The 22869-nt window shown below is 55.0% G+C and overlaps 1 long non-coding RNA gene across 1 annotated transcript in view; it reads right to left on the bottom strand.

Annotated features, from left to right (window-relative positions):
* The window catches only part of LOC140594788 (uncharacterized), a 75011-nt gene extending 52361 nt beyond the window's left edge, over positions 1–22650 (bottom strand). The window contains exon 1 of the long non-coding RNA XR_011996099.1: positions 22480–22650. This is a non-coding gene — a long non-coding RNA (uncharacterized lncRNA). The remainder of the gene's footprint in view (positions 1–22479) is intronic.
* Positions 22651–22869: the final 219 nt, after the last annotated feature.

Genomic DNA, 22869 nt, shown 5'->3' with positions numbered 1-22869 from the left:
AGCTTGGCGTCCTTTGGCTTGTGGCTGGCTCTCTATGTCTTCCCTTCTATCTTTTTAAAAACTACTTTCTTGCCATCTTTGTCTAAGTTGGATAAAAAAGCAAAAAACAAAAAAAAAAACAAAAAAAAACAAAAACAGAGGGACCGGCACGGATGTGTTCTGCCCCAGGACACAGGCATCCTCGCTGAGCCGTCTCTGCTGGTCTAGCTCTTTGCCGTTAAGCAGGGCCCCCCCCCACTCAGGAGGCACTCCACATCCTGCTGCACCCCTCTCCCTGCCACTTGCTTCTGGGGACTGCACATGGGGAAGGTGAGTAGGTGAGAATGTAAAAACCAGGGAGGATGAGTAAGTTGCCCAGGGCCACGGTCGGCAGGAGAGTGGAGATTCAGACCCTCACATTACAGATCCAGGGTGTGAGCTGCTACCCTTTGTGGGGCACTGGCTCCACCCTGGTTCTACATGTCCTATGTTTAGAACTTGTTCCTGTTGCTGTGACAGCTTTCACAGCTGCACAGCAGCCCACCACATGCACACACCACACTGCTCCCATCTATCCTGAGAGGAGTACCAACATCGTCCCCACTTCCAGACTCCCCAGGCCTCACGTGGATGAACATCTTCATGGTTCCTCGCTACACATCCGTGAGACTCAGTTCACGGCCAAGTGGGTGCTGACCTGCAGGCTGCGTGTCTGAGGCCCATTGTGGGCACTGTGCAACTGTCAGGTCAGGTAAGGTGCTGACTCACCTGCTCAGGACTCACAACCAAGGGCCCTGAGAGGACAGACCTTTCATGCAGAGGCGGAGGTAAAGGTGAGAAGGGCCCTCAGGCGATTCTTTTTTTTTTTTTAAGATTTTATTTATTTATTCATGAGAGACACAGAGAGAGAGAAGCAGAGACACAGGCAGAGGGAGAAGCAGGCTTCCTGCAGGGAGCCTGATGCGGGACTTGATCCCAGATCCCGGGATCGTGCCCTGAGCCAAAGGCAGACGTTCAACCGTTGAGCCACCCAGGCATCCCTCCCTCAGATGATTCTTATATCCCAGTGGACTCTGACATACAATCCACTCTCTACCACTAGGCTCCAGACTGTACCCACTGACATGCCCTCCACCCAGAGACAGAGCCCTCCCCTGGAATCTGGGCTGACCCTCCCACTGCTCTGGCCAGTGGAGTGGTGTCTGTGCATCTGAAGCCAGGACTGAAGGAAGGCAAGAAGCCTCTACTTCCTCCCTCTTGGAGCCATTAGGAGTCAGAGCCACATGGCGTGGCCACAGGGAGGAGTGTGAGATGCTCTTGCGCAGAGTCTCACCTGTGCTCCCAGCAGCAGCCGGCACCAGCTGCCAGCCAGGAGAGCAAGCCAGCTCGCATACCCAGCCTGCTGGTGCAGGTGAGCATCCAGTGGAGCAGAACTGCCCACCTGAGCCAGGCCGTCCACAGAATCCTGAGAAAGAAGAAATGGTTGCTGTTTTAAGCCACCTAGATTTAAAAAAAAAAAAAAGTCTAGATTTTAGGGGGCTGTCTTTGGTGTTGAGAGGCAGTGTGACAATATCCAACAGAAATGCACATATAGGTTCGCCCAAAGACATGTACTAGAGCATTCACAACAGCACCACTGACAATTGTCTCAAATCAGAACCCCAAGGTCACATCCCTCAGTAGTGGGAGGAGTGGAAGGCTTGGGCTGGCGTGAGGGATGGGATGCCCTGTGGCTCCCTGCAGCGGCCTATGGGGGTCACTTAGGTGTGACACAGAGCAGGAGTCACCAGGCCACACTGTATGATTCGATTTACACAATGTTCACAACAGGGCAGGACGATCGGCTGCATGGCGGGAGGAGGATGGTCACCTTCTATGCGTCGTTGGCTTGGGCGGCTATGACAAAAACACCATAGCCTGGGCACCTTACACAACAGATACAGATTTCTCACAGCTCTGGAGGCCAGAAGTCTAAGACCTAGGTCCTGGCGACTCAGCGTCTGGTGAGGACCCGAGTCTTCAGTCAATGACGGTGCCTTCTGGCCAAGTCCTTGGGTGTGGCTCTCCAGGGCCTCTCACAAGGGCACTCATCTCATGGCGAGGCTCCACACTCACGTCCTCATCACCCCCGATACCATCACACAGGGGGTTAGGATTTCACACACTAATTCTGGGGGACAGGGATGACAGACCTTCATCTATGCACTGCTTATAGAGGGCACTGCCTTTGAAAAAACTCACGGAGCTGGGACGCCTGGGTGGCTCAGCGGTTGAGTGTCTGCCTTGGCTCAGGTTGTAATCCAGGGGCCCTGGGATCGAGTCCCACATTAGGCTCCCCGCGGGGAGCCTGCTTCTCCCTCTGCCTATGTCTTGGCCTCTCTCTGTGTGTCTCTCATGAATGAATAAAATCTTTAAAAAAAAAAAAAAGAGGGGGGGGCAGCCCAGGTGGCTCAGTGGTTTAGCACCACCTTCAGCCCAGGGCATGATCCTGGAGACCCGGGATCAAGTCCCACGTCGGGCTCCCTGCGTGGAGCCTGCTTCTCCCTCTGCCTGTGTCTCTGCCTCTCTCTCTGTGTGTGTTTCTCATGAATAAATAAATAAAATCTTAAAAAAAAAAAACTCACTGAGCTAACTTGTGGCATTTTCTGCTTATATGTTCTATTTCAATTAAGAATGTACATTTAAAATGTAAATCAGACTTTTCCTGATTATCTATTGCTACACAATAAATCATGCCTATGTGCAGTGACTTTATTATTTCTCGCGGTTTCTGTGGGTCAGGAATTGAAGAGGGGCTGGATTGGACAGCTCTGGAGCGGGGTCTCTCGTGTGGCCCCACACATGGGGGCTGAGCTGGGGTCCTCTGAAGGCCTCGTCACACATACTGTGGCCTCCTTCCACCGCTGGTTCCCACTCACTGCTGGTTTTACTCTCTTCAGGGCACTTCACTCTATTAGATGAACTTTCTTGCTGATTTGCCCTTCCCGGATGCTCACCTTTGCATCTCCCCACCAGGATGCCCGCTCTTTATGACCACGAGGACGACACCTGGTGCTTAGTAAATATTTGTTGAGTGAAGAGGTGGGGACATAGTGAATGCAAAGTGAATGTGTCCTTCCAAGCATGTCCTTGGTGCTGTCTAGGTCCTGGGGACCGGGACAGATGAGCTGCAGTGAGACAGTGAATCACAGGCAGCCGGACACGGCCTCTCCTGTGTTGAGCCGTGTTGCCTATGATGGGCTCCCAGCATCCCCTCCCCTCTTCTCATGTGTCTCCAGGTCAGGAAAGTAGAACAACTACATTTCCCAGACTCCCAGCAGCCATCGTGCAGTGGGGAATGAGATCCAGCCAGTGAGGCGCAGCTGGCCATCACCCGGAGGCAGAGGGAGGCAGCCTGGAGCAGGTCCCAGCATCTGGCCAGCTGCACAGGTGTGCGGGCACCGAGACCCGGGCGGCATGCGGCAGTGGGCCAGAGTCCAGTCACGCGCCATGGCGAGTCCAGAGGCAGTGGGTGGTGACTTCCCAATCCTGGCTGGCAGGCGTAGCTGTGGTCCCGACTTGGGCAGGTCCGGTGCTACCTCCTGCCTCCTGCCCGAGGTAAACACGTAGCTATCTCGGCAGGCCAAGTCTGCATTATGCGACAGTCCGTTCTGGAGGCCCAGCTAGAGCACACACCCCTCCCGCGGTCTGATGATTTGGGATGCCCTGAATCTACCCTGTGTTAAGTCCTATTGTATGCAACATACTTGGAGAGCATTGTCATGTCACCTGCCATGGCTGGGATGTCTGAAAAGAGGATGTGAGTGTTCAGCATCCAGATATTTACAGAGATTTCCACAAGTCCCAAAATGTCCTGAGAAGACAGGACTCCAGCCCACCAACTAGAGGCTGCAGCTACGAGAGCACAAAGCTTCTAGGTTTCTGGAACATCCAGGTGGCTCATTGCCTCGCTCACCTTTTTGTCCACGTGTCTAGTGTTAAGATGTGACTGACAGCTCACTTCTGTGATTTCATAAAACTGTGAATACTGAATGCTTTTCTTCTGCTACATGACCCAGTTAAAAACAAAATGAAACAAACGTTTTTGTCTTCGTGCGATCTAGTCCTGACGCTACCACCAACATTGCGGTGCCACACTGGGTAAGCCACTTACCCCTCCTGGTCTTTGTGTTTGTCACTATAAGAAGTCAGAGCGAGCAAAACCACATCAGGCTTCTTTTCAGCTTGAAATGCCAAGAATTCCTTTCTGCGTGTGTTCTGCGTGAGTGCGTGCGTATGTGTGTATGCGTGTGCACGTGTTTAATGCATCTTTAGGACCAGTGAACTCTAACTCTCCCCCAGGCCCTACCCTGCCATGTTGGTCCCTATGAGCTCTGGAAATGCTATTTTAATTTTTTAAAAGAGATTTTATTTATTTATTTATGAGACACACACACACACACACACACAGAGAAAGAGAGAGAGAGAGGCAGAGACACAGGCAGAGGGAGAAGCAGGCCCCATGCAAGGAGCCTGATGTGGGACTCGATCCCGGATCTCCAGGATCACCCCCTGGGATGAAGGTGGTGCTAAACCGCTGAGCCACCCGAGCTGCCTTTATTTTAATTTTTTGAAATACTTTTACTCTGGAGAAAAGCAGAGCACACAAGAGTAAAGACAAATCACAATGCCCCCCACCTGCCACCGCCCTGTGCCCGGCTCCCACTGGTTCTCAGCTTACGCCCGATCTCATTCCCTCTCGGCCCCTTCCTCCAAGCCCCAGGCCCCTGGCTTACTGGGAGGTAAAGCCCAGGGCTCACATATCTCACTGAGTATCTTTCAAAGGCAAGGATGGAGCTGGGTGTGCTGGCGGTGCGGCTGTTGGTCAAATTAAGCATTCTGCATCCCAAAGTCGAATCTGGGTCACCTCTTCACAAACCTTGTTTGGAAGAGTCGCCTTATCGAGAACAGATGCTCCAGATGTCTCACAGACACTGGCACACAAACCAGAACATTCCCCACCCCCCGACACACACACATTTTTTTTTTTTCTTAAGAAAGCAATTTTTAGAACATCAGGAGTGATTTCAGGGTGGTCTGAAGTCAACTGTTTTCAGAAAACTATGAGCTCGATATGGAAGTTAGGCAATTTATGTTCGCACCTACCCACACTGCGCCTCAAACTCTGCACCAGCTCCTCCAGGATGCATGGGCAGGATTCCCTGCCGTGTGTCTGTGTTCAAGGTCTGTGGCAGTGATGAAGGCTCCGGCAGGTCTCTAAGGCCTGAGACTCTGCAGCTGGATCCCATGTCGGCCCCTGGCTCCACCAGTCGGAAACATGTGACTGTGGACTAGTCAAACTTCCCTGGGCCTCCATGACCTCATCAGCAGAATGGGAATCATGATCTCAAAGTCTCTCATGCACTGCTTGGAGGATTCACCAGGTAACAGAACACTCAGCACGGAGCCTGGCACAGAGGATGGGCCGACCACACTGCTGTCCTGTCTCCCAAACCAAGAGCAGGGCTCTCTCTTGGCGCCCAGCTCCCTCCAGGTGAGCCGTAGGCATGCATGTGAGGCTGACATCAGAGACCAAAATGAGATCCCAACGGGGAAAAGTTGTGTTAGTTGATCCTTCTGGATCTTCAGCCATTTCCTCCACCGCTTGAGCAAGCCTGACACAAGAAAGGCATTCAATCTCATTTTCAAAGGAGAAGAAAGCATAGGAAAGAAAACATTTTTTAACAGAGAGAACTTAGTCTGTGCAAGAACCATGATCTCGAGGCCCCGGAGGACACAGTTGGAGCTTTGTTTTTGGGGCTCCTCACTGGAGCAGCCGGCTCGCCGGACAGTAAACACGCTTCTAATGAAATAAATGTTTTGGGCAGCAGATTCTCTCGCTGTGAGTAACAGTCAGTGTGCTTCCAAGAGTGTGTCAGGCTAAAATGCATTTGTCATCTCAGATGGGAGACCCTCCCAGCAACAGAACAACCTGAACAGTAGCAAGGAAGCCAGCACTGGGCAGGGGAGTGAGTCCCTGCTTCTGAGCCAGTCCACGGTTTGCCCAAGCCAGTGCTTCGGATCCACCTGAGGCTGATGAGCAGACTCATCCAGCACTGACACCCTGGCTGCTGGTGCCCCTTCCACCCGATGGAGCTCCTCAGTTATACATACAGTGTGCAACCCAAAGAACCTCAAACCCTCGATGCATGATGTTGCATAGCAATAAGCCACATGTGTATTTATATTAGTCAACCAACAAAAGTCCCATCTTACAATACCACTCGATAGGGACTCCCTATGATTAAATCTGTTGAATGTCTCCCTGTGCCCCCACCCCAGTCCTGAGCCATCAGAGATGCCTGGATCCCAGAGCCACCTTGGGATTAAATGCCTGTGAAGCACCTGGCACAGGCTTCATGAAGGTGATGGGGTTAGTGATGCCCCCAAAGAGAGACAAGTCAGTCAAACCAAGCAGGGTCACACCCTCAAATATCAGAGGTAGAAGGCCTGGCCTTTGGCATGTTAACACAGAATGCCCATCCCCCCAAGAAGAAACTGTGGCTTGGGGGCAGGACATGGCCTGCCAGCACCAGCACAGCATCACCTAGCCATCCAGAGCTCCCCTCACAACTGCAAACACCTCTAGAGTTGGCCCTGATGCACAAAGAAAGGCTGTGGGTACCCTCCCCTTGCCAGGACCTAAGTTCAGAGGGACCCCAGAACTCTGCCATCTCTGGAGAGTGCTGAAGAATGAGACAAGGAGACATGGGTGAGCTGAGAGGATAGCACCTCAGGGGAGTGGGGAGGCTGCCCTAAGGAGGCAGTGACAGGTGCTCACTTTGGCAGCACATATACTAAAATAGGAGGCAGTGACAGGGATCTGGTTGGGACGTGTGTGTGTGTGTGTGTGTGTGTGTGTGTGTGTGTTGTCAAGAGGGGAAGTCTACAGAGAAGAATGGAGAATGGTGTCCTGCCCAGCCCAGAAGCCAAGGAAGTCGAGCCTTGGTCAGTGGGGGTGGTGGCCACAGCCTCTTTCCTCTACGACACACCTGTCCTGCCCCGATGGGGCCTATTAGCCCTGGGATTAGTTTATTCCCTCCCTCGGGGGCCTTGGGCAAACGTTTAGACTGGGGCCTCCCTCTTCGTTTGTCCAAATATTTGTAGCTTCTGGGTCATGCGGTCACTTTCTGAAAGGCTAAATTTGGGGTGGTTCTGGCCCAGACAATCTCCACCCCGTGAGCACTGCCAGGGCCAAGGGGAGCATCCTCAGCATGTCTGGAAGCTCCTGGCGACATCTGGGATGTTGAGGAGGAGAGACAGGGAGTGAGACAGGTGTGAGTGCCTCCTCTTAGCACAGCTCTGCATTGGGGACCCTGCCGCTGCCTCTCAGCTCCTTCTGGACGTGAGGAGCCACTCTGAGGCAGGCAGTGTCCAAAGAGGAGGACCCTGGGGCCTGAGCAAGGGAAATGTTACCCAAGCCAAGGGAACAGCTGGTGATGGTCTGAGCCCCACCCACTGGGTCTGTCTCCAACCTCCGCTTCAGAGGGCTTTCCTTCATCATTCAGATCCGCAGCTCAGAGAGTCGTTTTATCAATAGCATCCTCGTGAGGTTTCCTTTGGCCACGGTTTACTGAATTCCTCCCCTCGTCAGGAGTGGGGCTACAGCCTTCACATTCATATTTGACTTAATTCTCCTGAGTCTCCTGAAAGGGGGTCGGACTTCTCTCCCATTTTATAGATGAGGCTACTGAGGTGTGGAGAGGTTGGGTAACCACCCCCCAAGGCAGCCCAGGAGAGGTAGAACCACACTGGAAGCCGAATATGCTGGACCCACCACTCTCCAGACCATTCCCCAGCACAACTGCCGTGCCACCTCCCTACAGTGCTGCCATGGGCTTTCGGGGGGCCAACCAGGCCCCTGGGTTTGAGGGGGGTCTCCAAACGTGGGAGCTGAGAGCAGACGCAGTGGATGTCAAGCGCCCCGTCACGGAGAAGCAGATTCCTCCCCAGCGGCGCCTTCTGGGCCTTGGGAAGCAGCAGGGAGGCCGCTCCTGCCAGGCCCGGGTGGGGGCACAGGAGAAGCTGAAGCGGAAAGGGCCTGGAAGCGCGGCTCGTCCCGCCTGGGGTCGCCTGGAAGCCTGAGGCTGTACTTAGTTCTCCCTGCTAAATAACAGCTCTGGTTTCTGCTAAAAGGATTCATTCCCAGAGCACAATAATTTTCATCTCCTCCTTGCTACAACCCATAGTTTATGGCTAAATATACGCCATAATGAGCCGCTGGCCTGATAGCGTCGTTAAGGAGATATTTGACCTCGGGTTTAATTGCAGGATGGAATAAATGGCTGGGCCCGCCAGCTCGCAGGCGAGTTCAGGGCTCCGCATCTGGCACCGGCTGCCCCGGAGAAAAGCCCCAGAGAAAGTGAAGCAGGCGGGGAAAGCGGCTCCTGAGGCGCCCGAGGCACCTGGAGCTGCTGAGTGGGGGGAAGGCTCAGGAGCCCCGTGGGGATGCCTCCTAGGCCGGGCTGCCCCTGGAGCTGCCTGCTTGAGCCAACCAGGACGACCGTTAACCTCTGAGAGCAGCCTGCAGGAGACGGCCCCCTCTTTTCACCTGATCTTCTGCTTTCCAAAGCCCCCCAGAAAAAAGCCACCTCCACCCCCTTGGGCAGGATGCAAGGCCAGCTGGCTGGGCGCGGGGTTTGAGATGCGCGCCTTGCCACCAAGCTCGACAGACTAAACACCGGTTTGAAGTGTCCCCAACATAAACCTCCCGCTTGCGTCAGGGCTGGTGATGGGCGAGGGGAGCTGGGAAGGAGGACACCTGGGCACCTGCAGAAAGCTACCAGGACAAGGGAGCTCGCTGGCGCTGTCACGCAGCTGCTGAGCCGGGCCACAAGTAGGAGGGGCTCCGCACAACAACTGCGCCAGGTCTCCTGCCTCTGAGCCCGCGACCCCAGCACTTCTGCGAGAAAAATGTGGCCCGGCTGGAGCCGTGACACCCACCCCCAGCCTGGAGGACCGGGGTAGACTGAGGCCTGTAGAAGACCATCCCTCACCCTGGTCTCTTGGATTTTTCCCTCCACTGCACAATGTCAAGGCCACGAAACCCATCAAGAGAATGTCAGCCAAGCGCATGGGTTTGATAAATGGCAATTCTTTGAAAGAACAAGGGTACCAATAACCATAAATGAGGTTCAGTTTGTTCGAGCTGGTGGCTCTTACCTGGGAGGGAGTATGTCAGGGATTTTGAGCAACCAATGAGAGCTATGAGGTGCTACCCCCAAATGCACCCACACTTTTGCACCTCCCACCTCGAGATCCTTTGATCTAATCAAACCCAGGGCTTGAGCGACTCCATGACCCCGGTCCCTGGAAGCACGCACAGATCCAACCTCCCAACCCTGGTTTCCAGGGGTCCGCATGGGGCCCTGAGGAGGCAGAGGAGAGAGACGGCTGGCCACGATGTCCTTAAACAGACATGCTCCCTGGAGCCGGTCACCCCGACATGGGTACTCTCTACCTAACTAGGAAGTAGAAGGAACCATCCTAAGAGCAACTCGCCCTGCGGAGGGAGAGCTCACTTGCAGAGCTGAGCCTTCAAAGCTTTTCTGAGGAATGTGTCTGCCCTGTAGTGATGGGGAAAGAGAGGTTTGACCTGAGGAACGGGAACGTGGTGCTGGTAGATCCGCTAGCCAGGATGGAAGCGCCAGGCTAGGGTGCTCCCTGGAGTGACACCTAATACCTGCAGCAGCCGGCGCCCTGCACACCGGAGCCCCAACGGATCGGATCGGGAGCTGCAGGGATGGAGAGAGCGGGGAGCTGCGTCCTCAAAGCACGGTGTGGTGAAAAGCCCAGGAAATGTGTGGGAAAAAACAAAATCGCCCCCGTCCAGTGTCCTCTAGGAAAGGACTAGACGAGGCCTGACATTTTCCCACTGTTTCACTTTGCCTGTGGAGACACAGGGTAGTGTTTGGAGGATGGGGGTGCATTTCCACGGGGAAACGTGGGGCATGGAGCCCGCCTCGCTGCCGCCCTGGGCCAGAGACAACCATCCGTCTGGCCGTAGCCACAGCCAGCCTCCAAGCCTCCCTGAGAGGTCAGAAGCCCCCGACTTGGGCCGTGCTGTGTCCTGCTGGGTCCTGCTTTCTTCTCAGTTCTCACTGAGTTAAAGAAGGGAGGCACTGAGGATTTCCCACTCTGCAGAGGAACAGCAGGCTGTTGAGTGCTGGTGGAAAAAGTTCCCCGAGGTTGGGGAACCTGGAGATCAGAAGCAGAGCAATTCCTTTTCCCCAGAAGGACATCCTGGGCCAGGAAGCAAATAGAAGAAGTTGTGGGCTGGTTATATTATTTTTAAAATAAAGAAGAGGTAAGGGAAAGCCAAGAGCTGAAGAGAGAAGGGAGACTGAATTTGTCCCCACCCCAGTGTTCCACAAGAGTTATCTGGGTGCCCTTTAAAAAAGGCACTGAACGACTTAAATTAGGGTTTTCCTTCACCCAAAAACCTGATCGTGCTACCGCGGGTTTGGGGGCGTGATTCCAAAAGGAGAGTTCCAGATTACCGGCGGCTGGGGGAGGAGGCACGACAATTTCACCCCTGGGGGGGCTCGCCGCTCGGCGGAAGGCCCCCCCCAACCCCGGCGCACGCCCTTTGATTGGGCCTGGGACACCAGCACCGCAAGTGCCCCGCGGCCGCAGCGCGATCGGCGGGCTGTTTGTAATTCCATCCTTTTTTCATTAACATAAACACCACTTGAACAAAAATATACACGGCCACCTACTTCGCCAGGAGAGGCGGCCCAGCGCCCACCGGCCCGCGCTCGCCCACCCGCAGGGCCCCCCACCCTAGCGGCGCGCCCCAGGCGCCCGGGGCCACGCAGTCCAGGCTGTGCGGGCTGGCCGAGGCCGCCTGGGTACGGCTTTGAAGCCTCAGGCCGCCAGGCTCTTGAGCCGCCTCCCACAGCTCCCAGCGTCACCAGGCTGGCCGCCGCCCCCGGTGCCCCACGGAGGTGCTGAGCTGTCAACCTGAATTCCTAGTTAAGCCTCTTGTTGATAAAGCCTCGGGGCAAATTGGTTCCTCTTTACCTGCCCACCCCCGGCCTCCGCCCTCCTGGCGCGGCCCTCTTTCGGCAGGAGCTGCTCTCCGGCGGCCCAGGCAGCAAGCTAACCCAGTTGGAAGCATCGTGGTCTCGGCTCAGCTAGACGCTAGGCGAGGTGCAGGAGGGAGCCAGAGGCGCAGGGGATGGGGCCGTCCTGCGAGGTGAAGGAAGGATCCGGGGGACGCACCGTCCTGTGAGGTGGAGCAAGTAGCCGGGCCCCCTGGGGACACACCACTGTGGATCTCCGTCCTGGGGTTGGAGGAGCCCCACTCTTGCTGGGGTGGGCTTCTGGTGGAGGAAGAACAGTAGTAAGGGTGGGGTCTCTGCCATCCACACAAGTGGTGCTGGCGACCACCTGGCAGTTCTAGATGTTGCCCCGACGTCCTGTGTCCCTGTTCACACAGCCCCGATCCGAGGTTCGTAACCCCCGAGCACGGACGTTTGCATGTGCACGTGTTCCGTGGGCCCCTGCAGTAATCTCCTCCCAAATCAGAGCTTATCAGAGTCAGCCGGAAGTCCTGGGTCTGCCCTTCGCCCTCCATCCCCCCACCTCGACCCCGCTCCCCCTGCAATTAAAAATCAGGAGGGTTTTGGAGATGGCAGTCGGCCTGACTCACTCAGGGATCCCCTCTAGGCTGTCCATACGGGCAGAGGCAGGTGGAGCACAGAGCCAGTTTCTCGGGTTATTTCTGCTCCGCACAAGGTAGCCAGAATGGTCCACGTAGTAGACCTTTGATGTGCTTTTTCTCCTTTCGTTACTGCACAATTTTTGGTATCCTGCTATTTTTCCATCATCCTATAGACATGTCCCAAGCATTCTTGCAGTTTAAGTGGATTTCCCAGTTTTGCGGGGGTGGGGGGCAAAAGAGAGAGAGCCCCACTCCGGACACCCCAATGCACGGACCTTAGTTCCGGTCTAGGCGTCCCCCTCTAGCGGTGACCTACGATGCATCCAGAGTCCAGCGCTGAGACCCTTCCCCTCTGCCCCCCTCCCTTCGTGTGTGCCCGGGGCCGCCGCAGGATCCGGGACTGGGCAGTCCCGCCACGGCCAAAGCGGGGCGCTGGGCCTGGAAACCCGCGCGTAATTGGTTTCCAGAAGGCGCCTCTCCAGGAGTGCCCTGAGACCCCCAGCCTCTCCCTTCAGAGGCGCGGGTGGAAGAAGGCTGCATGGGGCCCTGCGGGTGAGAAAGGGGTGCTCACTGCCCCCATGTCCCCAAGCCCGACCCTTCCCGGGGCGGGAGAGTTTTCAGTCTGCAACTGCAGCATCCGTCACCGGCGTCCGGGTGCACACCCCCTCCCCCGGGACGATGGAGGTAAAATAAACACCGCGTTCACGCAAGCAGAACCCATCATTAGCCCAAACCAAGGTTAAAATAATTGCTTGGTCGCAGAAGGAGAGCAGCAGTAACCAGCCGGGGCTGCCCAGGACCCTCGCACGGACGCGGCCTCGGTGCACGCGGAGCCGCCGCTCAGCCCCACCAGTCCCGAGTCGAGCCAGGGCGCACCGGGAGCCCCGCGGCCGCCGGGGTCCGCGCGCGCGAGAGAAACCCGGGCGCACCGCCTCGGCCGAACGCCAGCGCTCGGCAACTCTCCTCGGGGAGGCCACGTAAAGAATGCTCGAGTCAGGCTCGCCAAAGCAGAGTGAGTCTGGGCAGCTTCAAAGGAGAGAGACAGAGGCCGAGCGAGAGGGGTTAGGGGCAGGTAGGCGGTGGTGCAGGGCAGCTCCCCTGAAGCCAAGTCCTTCCGAAAATGCTACTTTGCAGAAACGCGGAGAAAAACGTGGGGGTGGTAGCCGGAGGGGCTGGGGAGGGGGGGGGTAGGCGGTGTTAGGACACTCATTACTGGTCTCTTTAAAAAAGAGCGAATTTGATTCCTAATTGAATTACTTTTCACGGTGAATTAAACGGGTCTTAGCCCAATGCAGGGGGGGGGGGTGACCCCGGGGGGCAGCGGTGCCTGCAGCCGCCACGTGGACCTAACTCATTCTCCAACTTTCACAGAGAAAAGGCAGGTGGGAGGAGGGAGATAAAAGCGTCGACTTTGACCTTGGGAGTATAACAAAATGTTTAAAATACTTTTGGGTTTATGCTTTTAAAAATAGCAGGTTACTTATACATCTTCCCATGGACAGATAGGATTTTTGTAGGTAATTGCTAATAAGAAAAAAATATGCCCAGGATAAAGATTAATTGGTGCCCGGCAGAGACAGGGGGTGCATAGTGAAAGCCTAGTGCCCCTAGGCAAAGACCAACGGAGGGCTAGGATCCCCGTGGGACAGAGTTGTTCAAAGACACGGAGTATTACAAGCATTGAGAAGATATGTTTCAGAATAAAAGGACTAGAAAGCTTGAGTGGCTACTTTTTTTTCCTCTGTTGGATTTTTTAATTCTGTAGGGTAAAAGCTGCCCCTTGGGAACAAGTTAAGCACGGAGAGGCAAAAATAATAATAGTAAAAAGGGGACACAGCACATTTGAAATGAAGGAGCTCCGCAGGCGTTAGGCATGGGGAGTGGCGGCTGGATGAAGGGGAAGAGCTATGGAATCTCCCCAGGGAGAGACCTGGTGCCTGGGCCGGTCAGGACCCCACTCCCAGGAATTCCCGGGAGGTCCGCTGCTGGGAAGCAGGGACCCCTTTGCCTCTAAAAAGCTGAGCCAGGGCTGCTCCAGTGTCGGCCTTGCTCCAAGTCCTCTGCCCCAATTTTGTGCCTCAGCACACTGGGAGGGAGCAGTCTAGGAGCTAAATGAGCCCCCACCCGCAGCAACACGGACACCCTGGCAGAGTGCTCAGACCAGACGTCCACGGTGCCGGGAAGGGGGATGGGGGTTGGTGGGGCTTCTGCGAGGGGCTTGGACTTTCCCCTCCTTGGCTGGGGGATGGGGTGTTACAGGGCTATTATTTTACTGTTTTGGAGGGCGCAAAATGGGGGTGGTGACAGTCTCCCCTCTTTTTCCGGACTGGCCAGTGGAGCCCAGAGTTGGGAGCCCATATTGACCACAGGGGAGGGAAGAAGATGCCTTTCAATTGATCCCACATTTATGGAGCTCTCACTGCCTGTGCTGTGCCTTGCTTTCCCATCTGTGAAATGGGCTCCACAGCAGCAACCCTTTAGTACAGGGCTGGTACACAGTAGGTGCTCAGTGCTTCTCTAACCACAATGCTTATTCCCATTCAGTGTCCCCTCGGGGAGATAGCTTTATTTTCACCATCATGCAAAGGTGAAAGGGGGCCCAGAGAATTTAAGAAACTTTCCAGAGGTCACACAGCTGGCCAGCAAGGAGGTGGGACTCTAACCCAGGTCATTGGCCCACCAGGCAACCTGCTCCAGAGGCCACCCCATGAGTGTAGGGAGCCTCTGAGGGTCTTACTGACTGCAGAGGGTGATCAGGGCCTAGGTGTGGCCAGTGGGGTGTAGGGTGGGGAGGAGCACACCTGAGAGAGACTTCATCATCATTCTGTATCAGAAAGTCAGCTCCCGTCCAGAGGCAGTTCTCCTCCGACCCTATACTCCTCTCCCTGAGGTTGGGGCCAGGATTCTGAGCCACTTTCACATCCATACTGCCCAGGGCAGCCCATTTCACTGACGGCAAAATGGAGACCATAGAAGAAGGGATTTGTCCACTCACGTGGGCTGATTCCCCAATTTGTGTTCACTCCACCAAATCTCTGGTTCTGTTAAACCAAGTCCCAAGGCTGGAGCTCCATAAACTTTTGGGACCTCCAGGAGAAAAGGACAAGGAATCTCAACCCCCTAGATCCTCAAACACCCTAAGTGAAGGAGCACCCCCAATAATAACAACCATGGTTAACAATTGCTCATGTAGCTAATCCTGTCAGTACCCAGAAGGAGGTGCTGTCACTGTTCTTCTGCAGATGAAGAGACCAAGGCACAGAGAAGTAAGGCCACCAGCCCCGGTCACACAGCCATGGAATCGAGTCTCAATCAGGCAGTACTTGCACTCCCAACAGCTCTCTCTACCTTGGTTCTCATTCAGAGGTCCCTCTTACCTCACCACCCTTCCCAGACCCTATATATGGGGCAGTTCCAGCATTTCTCATCTGGTCCTCAGGCCAGCTCTGTAGATGGGTACTGACCTTATCCTCTTTTCAAAATGAAGAAACTGAGGCACCCAGAGATGAAGTCATTTGCAGAGGCTCTCTTTGTTCTACTCTGCCCATGACTTCCTCTTAAGGCTTTACTCAAAGCTCCTAGGGCACCAAAAGGGCCCCCCAAATACCCTTCCCCACTCTCCTGGGAAAACCCCATTCCAGGGCTAAAAGGGAATGAATACTCCCAGGAATACGATCTGCAGAGAGAAAGTTCCGCGTCAGAGTGGCCCCCACCTGCGTGCTCCGAGCCCCGGAGAGAAGTCTGCTCAGTGTGTGCCTAGCTGAGGCTGCACCTCCAGACACCTCTCTCCCTCCCTGTCTCCCTGCCCCCCCTCTCCCTCCTCCTCTCTGTCTCCCTTTCTGTCTCAGTCTCTGTCTCCCTCCCTCCCTTCCCCTGCTCGCTCCCTCTCTCCTTCGTACACACACATTCCTCACTCGGGTCTGGAGCTCCCTGCCTGACCCCCTGGAGGCGGAGGGCTGCTAGTGTTCTAGATGCCCTCCTCCCGGAGCAGAGTCCGTCCATCCTTGTGAGTTTTGTTTCTCCAGCTCAGCCTTGGCTTTGTTCTCAGTCTGTTCTGGGCTCTCCCGGGTACGTGAACTGATTGTCCCAGGATCCCGAACGTGCGTCTTGAGGTCTTGCTCTCCATGTCTCCCACTCTAAGGTGTCTCTGGGTTCTAATAACTAAATATCCCTGGGGCCCTCTCTGAGGAGGGGAGCGTGTCTATGTCTCCCAGGCACCTGTGCCTCTGCTCTAGGTGCACAGGCCAGGTTGCCCAGCAAGCACCCCACCCAGCTCTGACCTCCCAGGAGCAGTCACCTTTCCCGAGTCCCACACAAGAGCCACCCCTCCAATCAACCCTACAGGAAACGGGCTCAGCAAAGCGATGTGGGTTCCCATGCGCACACACACAAAGCTTTCCAGGGTCCGTGGCAGCTGACTTAGAACCCGGCTGGGACAAAAGGAGCCAACCAGATCACGGGGAATAGTGGAAAGAGGGAAAGAGAGTATCAGCTCCATTTTCTCAGCAAACCCTGGCTTGCGGGGCTGAGCCCTCAGGCAGGTAAGCCCCCCGCCTCTGCCCACCCCTCCCTTCCCAAGCTGTGCCACGGCTGGGCGGATTTTGATTTCTCCCCGGAAATAACACTCGTTATCATCATTTTCAACGCTCCCTGAATGGGAACAGACAGCACCACTAGCTAGAAGTGGAGATCAACAGGCACATTTTGATTGCACACGCGGGTAGCTTTCTGGGAGCAAATTGCTGCTTTTGATTAAGGAACAAATCTGAGCGCCCCCTCCCTTCATCTCCCCACCTTGCCCGGTCCCCAATTCCCAGACCTCACTCGGTTCGAATGCCCTCTTCTGCACGCACGGGCTGAGTGTGTGTGTGTGTGTGTGTGTGTGTGTGTGTGTGAGTTATCTTTCCTTCAATTCTAAGAAACACAAAATACCTGGCCCTTGAAATTTAATTTATATTTTCCTTTTGGTTTGTTTCTTTTTAGAAACTCTTACAGAATTCATTTGCATTTTCCCTGGGCACTGCTCCTCCTATTTCAGGATTTATTTCTACCGGGAGCCCCAACCTCGGAGTAAGTGCGGGCCCAAAGCCCCTTCCACCCGGGTGCACCTTCTGGGCATCAATTCTCTCCTGTGTGGATCTTTTGTTGGAAAACTAAATCTGGGAGGCATCCTCTCTTCCCCCCCCCCCCCCACACACACATCCTCACACGCACACACGCGCCTGCCAGTGTGAAAAGGAACATCTTCATCCTATCTTTCTGAGTACAGCTGTCCCGGCAGTGAGGGTAAAAATATATCAGGATGCCTCTGTGGGAAGAAGGAGAGCTGCAGACCGGCCAGGCATCCGGAATGGGAGCACCAGGACGCTCCGTGTCCCGGGAGCAGTCTCTGTGTCTTAGAGCAGTATGTACTGCTAATGCCAGAAAACTCCCAAAAATCTCACAGGGGAGAGAGCTGTAAATTCCTAGGCTGCAGTGTTGTCAAATATTTCATTGAAGAACGTCATGGAAAATGTGTGCTTTTGGGTAAAGTGCCCGAACGGAGGAGCGAGCTCAGGGCAGCAACAGCCCAAATATGAGACTTTGTTGTTTTGGGGTTTGCTTTTTTTCTTGATCAAAATGTGAAAGTGTCTCTAATGTGCAGCTGACAGGAAGACAGCCGATCTGCCAGGGTTGGGTGTGTGGCTGACTCTCCCCACCGGCTGCTCCTCCCACGCGGCCCTGGTGGTCCCCATAGGTGGGGTTTCCAAGGCTCATCTGCACACAGGGCGCTGCCACTCTCTCCTCTTCATCTTGGGGTCACCCATGAAGAGTCTCAAAGGTAGGGGCCAGAATCTGGCCTGTCGCTGACAGGAAGGCAGAACAGGGCCACCGAGGTTCAGAGTTTAGCTGGGTGGTGATGAGTACAGATAGGGACAGCCCCCCTCCCCAAATGACGTGTGCACTGCAGATCAGTTTTTCCAATGGCCCCAGCACATCCAGGCATTGGGGCTTTCCACAATTCACCTTCCAGTGCTCATTCCACATGGTCCTGAGCTCACAGCTTCTCTGTGACAAACACAGAAGCACTTTGTCCCCACGTCTCCAGTCCAGTCCAAGAACCACTCACCTTTGCCAGCATGACAAAGTGCATAAAAGTCACTCTATCGCCAGAAAAGTAAAGTAGGAGAGTCACTTCATTTCCCTGGGACCTGAGATGAGCGAATCACCTTCCAGGGTTATGGGCTCATGAGCTAGTGACTGGCCGGGGCACCCAGGCACACAGCGTTAGTGGTGTGAGCACTGCAGGATTATTCTGCGCGTTGATCACACCCGAACCCCCTGACGTCTGTCCCTTTACCTATTTGCACTCTGCGGAAACACACTGCCTGCTGCAACTCCTTGTGATGTGCTGCTGTCCTCAGGACGAATTGCGAATGTCGCACCAACAACTCTCCCAAGATAATCTGTGCCCACAGGCATCAAAGTGTACACATCTTACAATGTTCGTGTACATAACCCAGTAGAGCACATGCATACCTACAGCAGTCTATGTAATTCTGTATCATATGGTCCAAAGAGCCTATAATGTTCCGTGTCTGGAACCCATTACATCGTATATGTCCTTAGACTGTTCTCTGTGTGCAATGTGCTATGCTATACACATTTATAATTGTCTGTATATGGAACACCTCATAGTGTACTCGAATATTCTACACACATAACGAGTTCTACTGATTGAATCTTACAATATTAGTTACACGGGAGGCTACCGCACGGCACTCACATCCTGTGATGTTCAGCACAGAAACGAGTTAGATGTACACACCTCACCCCGTTCTGTGCACAGAGACCTGATCTTATACACCTGCCTGACACTGTAGTGCCCAGAGGACATGCCAGCACGGACTTCGCCTTACCCTACTCTGTGCCTATTTCTTGCAGGTTTTTCTCTCTCTCTCTCTCTTTTTTTTTTTTAAGTAAATTCCATGCCCAACATGGGGCTCAAACTCATGACTCTGAGATCAAGAGTCACATGCTCTACGGGCTGAGGTAGCCAGGTGCCCCTATGTCTGGACAATATTCTACATGTTGGCATGCATGATATGTGTGCACATCTGGCATCTGCAGAGAAACATACCGCGTATTTTGTGCACAAGTCATCATATATAACCCAGGGAAGGGGCGATGCCCTGTCTCCTGACCCTGACATTTCTCTCCACAGTCCCCTGTCTCCAGGGCCACATTTTCACCCACAGATACCCCACCACCACTCCCCACTCCGGGCCTCCCTACTGACTCTCCTAGGCCAGGAGGCTTCCCTAAGTGCCCGGAGCCCACCTCAGGTCTGGGGCCCAGCCTGCCCTACCTTGTGTTGCCTTTGGACATCGCCTGGAAGGGGTTTGAGGGAGCAGGGACAGGGGAGGCTCAGGCCCCACGATAATGCAGAGCAGGGATAGTGGGGGACAGGGTGGCTGCCCTCTCCGTGGGTGGTCGGCTGCCGCCTTCGCCTCCGCCCCCTCCCGCTGGGCTGGCCGGGCACAATCCGAGCTGGATCTGGTTCCCTGCTCGGGTTACGGCGCACTCTCCGCCGGGGCGGCTTCACTTAAGCAATTAGCCAGTAAAAATACCTTGGGCTTGGGGAGTGGGAGACATGGCAGCCGTGTCTGTTTTTACACGCCCCCCCCCCCACCAATTTAGGATTCCTGGGGCCAAAGCTGGGGCGCAGATTTGATTTAGGATGGGAGGGGTGTCCTTATGGATCTTTAAGCTAAGAGCCAAAAACTACCCATATCCCCGTCTATATTTTTTCCGTCGGTCCCATGAGCTGGGCCCCTGAGTCTGATTGTTTCTGTCTCTATGATAGCCTTTCTCCGCACACTCTTACCCAATGCTCACAATGGCCCCGAGAAATAGGTGCCATTATTTTAGTTCCTTTTATTTATTTTTTTTAAATTTTTTTTTTTTTTTATTTATGATAGTCACAGAGAGAGAGAGAGAGGCAGAGACATAGGCAGAGGGAGAAGCAGGCTCCATGCACCGGGAGCCTGACGTGGGATTCGATCCTGGGTCTCCAGGGATCCCTATTTTAGTTCCTTTTAGATGAAAAACTAAGGTGCACAGCATGATGATTAGCTAATAATACTTATCATATTATCAAAATATATCATATATTTACATGTTGCTAAGACAGTAGATCTTAAATGCTCTCACACACAAAAGAAACGGTAACCACGTGACAGAGGTGGCAGGGAGAAATGCATGGTTGTGATCGGGTTCATTTTTGCAACACGTAAATGTATTCAATCAATATACTGTAGGCTTTAAATTTACACAATATTATATGTCTGTTATATCTCAATAAAGGTATTAAAAATCAACCAACAGTCACTGCCCCACACCAAAAGAAGCTAAGGCACAAATAGCTTATCCCTGTGTGGTAAATGCTGGATTCAAATCTGGACCACGACAATTCCCAGTATGCAGACAGAGGGTCTCTGCCTCCTTTTCCGTTGCAGACCCCCGCTCGCCCTGTGGCTTAAATGCTGGTTCTGCAGTCAGATCTGGATTTGCATCTTGGCTCTGCAGGATGACCCAGGGTGTGGGATAACCAGGGCGGGGGACCATCTGTAAAGGGAGGGATAACACTGACCTCCTAGGAGCTTCTGTGAAGATTAAACAAATATCTTCGGGGCATCTAACCTGGGTCCTGGGTTCACAGATGGGAGGTAATGGGTTCATGGACAGGCTCCAGGTGTTTGGTGAGAACTTGAAAATCATTCTGTGAATGGCACAGGTATGTGCAGGTATGTGGGTGGGAGGGTGGAGAGGATCTAGTTTTCAATAGTCTGTCAAAGGGATTCACAGCCCATGGAAAGGTTAAGAACATCCGAGGGGTGTTGATAAGGCGGCATCAGCACTTGGCGCAGCCAGTGGTTGAGAAGACCTATTAATGGCACCGTCTGTGACAGCTGTTACTATTTTATCACCTGCTCTCCAAAGGGCCTCTATGCGCCTGGGAAGCTGGGGGCTTCGGGGGTCCACAGAAGCTTTCCTAGATTCTCTCTGCCCTCCACCTGTATTGAAGCTTCTGGGGGAGGGTAAAATGCAATGAGTCTGTCCTCGGAGGTAGAGAGAAAAGATAGGTGTTCGTCTGGCAGTGCTGGTTGACCCAGGCCAGGTCCTTGGTGGGCCTCAGTTTCCCCATCTCAAAATGCAAGATCAAGTGAGACTTCTTCAGACAACTTAAGAGCTGAGAGCCTGTCTCTGGGCATACACAAAAGCCCTTTTGCTATGGATGTGGTTTTTCCTAGAATTGAAGGGGGGGTCCCCTCCAAATTAGAGCTGGCAGCTCATTTCCCCTCCTCTCCTTCTCACACTCCCACCTTTACCTCCTTCCTGGGTGGAGATTAGGAGTTGGGAAGAGCCTCTATCTGGCACATTGCTGATGATCCAGGCCAGGAGGCCCCCTCTCCTTGGGCAAGGTAACTGCTGCCCTTTCCCTGCAAAGCCTGGTTTGCTGTCGAAGCGTGAGGGTTAAGTGGAGGCCAGGTGGGGCCCTGACTCCACACTTCCTCTCCAGGAAGGCAGAAGCTCTCCCACCCCAAAACACACAGGAGCCCCCCCTAAGAGCCAGTGAAAGACCTGGAGGGAGGAAGTGATCTGGGGGGGGGGGGGCTCAGCCAAAGATGGCATCTGCGGCCCCCTTCCGAGTAGAGAGGACCCAAAAAGTAAGAGGCTGTTGGAAGAAGCCTCCCCCATTCTATGTTCTATAGAGCCCCCTCACTTGGAAGGTGCCCCATCAGAGAAACAGGCATTACTATCGCTTTCTGGGAGCCACAGGGCACGGCGGCATCCTTAGGCTGGAGAGTGGGGCAGCCTCTCCCGCTGGCCTTTCTACTAAACGCCAGATGTGCTCCCAGCAGCTGGCGGTAGCGACCCCTTCTCGGGAACTTCCCTCTCCCGGCACCGCCAGGGCCTCCTAGCCTGCAGCTGCCGTTTGGCCAAAAAAAAAAAAAGAGAGAGAGAGAGAGAGAGAGAGAGGGAGAGAGAGAGAGAAATAAGAGAGAGAATGTAAGAATGTGTGCGTGAACGTGTAGGCGTGAATGCAGCGGCTGTGCGTGGGCGAACACGCAGTGCAGGAGTGTGTGCACTTAACGCAAAGCGTGTCCTCTGCGGTGGGCAGGCCTGTGCTTTCGGGGGAGAGTTGGGGCTCCCAGCTGTGCGAGGGGTGTTCGCCGGGAGGACGCATTGGAGGCTGTGCGGAGCTCGGGGGCTCTGGGCGTGTGCGTGCTGCCTGGGCTGCGCGGGGTGGGGGTGGGTCTGCCGACGCGCCTCCACCTGCGCGAAGGTAGGGCCACACACCCTGTCCCCAGGCCGCCGAGCCCGGCGGCAGCGCTGCGCGGGGAAGGCGACTCTCGGCTCCGCGAGCGCCCCTCGGCCTGGGAAGGCGGGGACCGCTGGGCGCGCTACTCCTGCGAGCCCCCCAGCTCCTCACACGGACGTGCCAGGCGCCCCGAAGGCGACGAGGCGTCTACCGCCGAGGCTGGAGGCGTCTGAGCGAGGAGGGGGGACCGCGGGGGACGAGGAAGCCAAGGAAACCCGAGAGGAGAGGACGGTGGGCTTTGAAAAGCGCCGCGGGGCGGGCTCAGTCCGAGCCTCCCGGCGCTCCCGGAATCCGTTTCTGGTCCCGGCTCCCGCCGGCGCAACGCGTCCAGGCTGGTCCTTGCGACCCTGGAGAACAGCCGGCTCCTCCCTACAGCGGCCCGGAGAGGCTGGGCCGGGTGCCCCGCCGCTAGCGCGCGAACGGCACTCACCTGGGTGCCTCTGGCCGCCTTGCGCTCCGCTCGGTGCGGTCCCCGGTCCTGCGAGGGGAGGCGAGGCGAGCGCGCGAGCTCCCGGCCCCGACCGCCCGGCGCGCGAGGGCCGCCCGGGCCTGCGCTCCCACCCGCGCAGGCTGCTTTCCGGAACCTGGCCTGGCGCGCAGTGTCAGAGGCCCCGCGGCGGCGGCAGGCCGAGCCCACAGGGGCATTAGGCCAACTCCCCCCGCGCACGCGGAATTCTCTATTATTATTATTAAAGAATCCCCCAGAACGTGTTTACGTTGAGCCGTATAAACTTCCTGCCAGGGCCTCTACCATCTATGAGACATCGGAACCTGTTCTTGGAAAGTGGGGACACCGGAGCTGCGGGGCCGAATGGGCGGA

The sequence above is a fragment of the Vulpes vulpes genome, chromosome 12 (genome assembly GCF_048418805.1).
Source record: "Vulpes vulpes isolate BD-2025 chromosome 12, VulVul3, whole genome shotgun sequence".
NCBI lineage: Eukaryota > Metazoa > Chordata > Mammalia > Carnivora > Canidae > Vulpes > Vulpes vulpes.
This window is presented reverse-complemented; position numbering and strand designations above follow the sequence as displayed.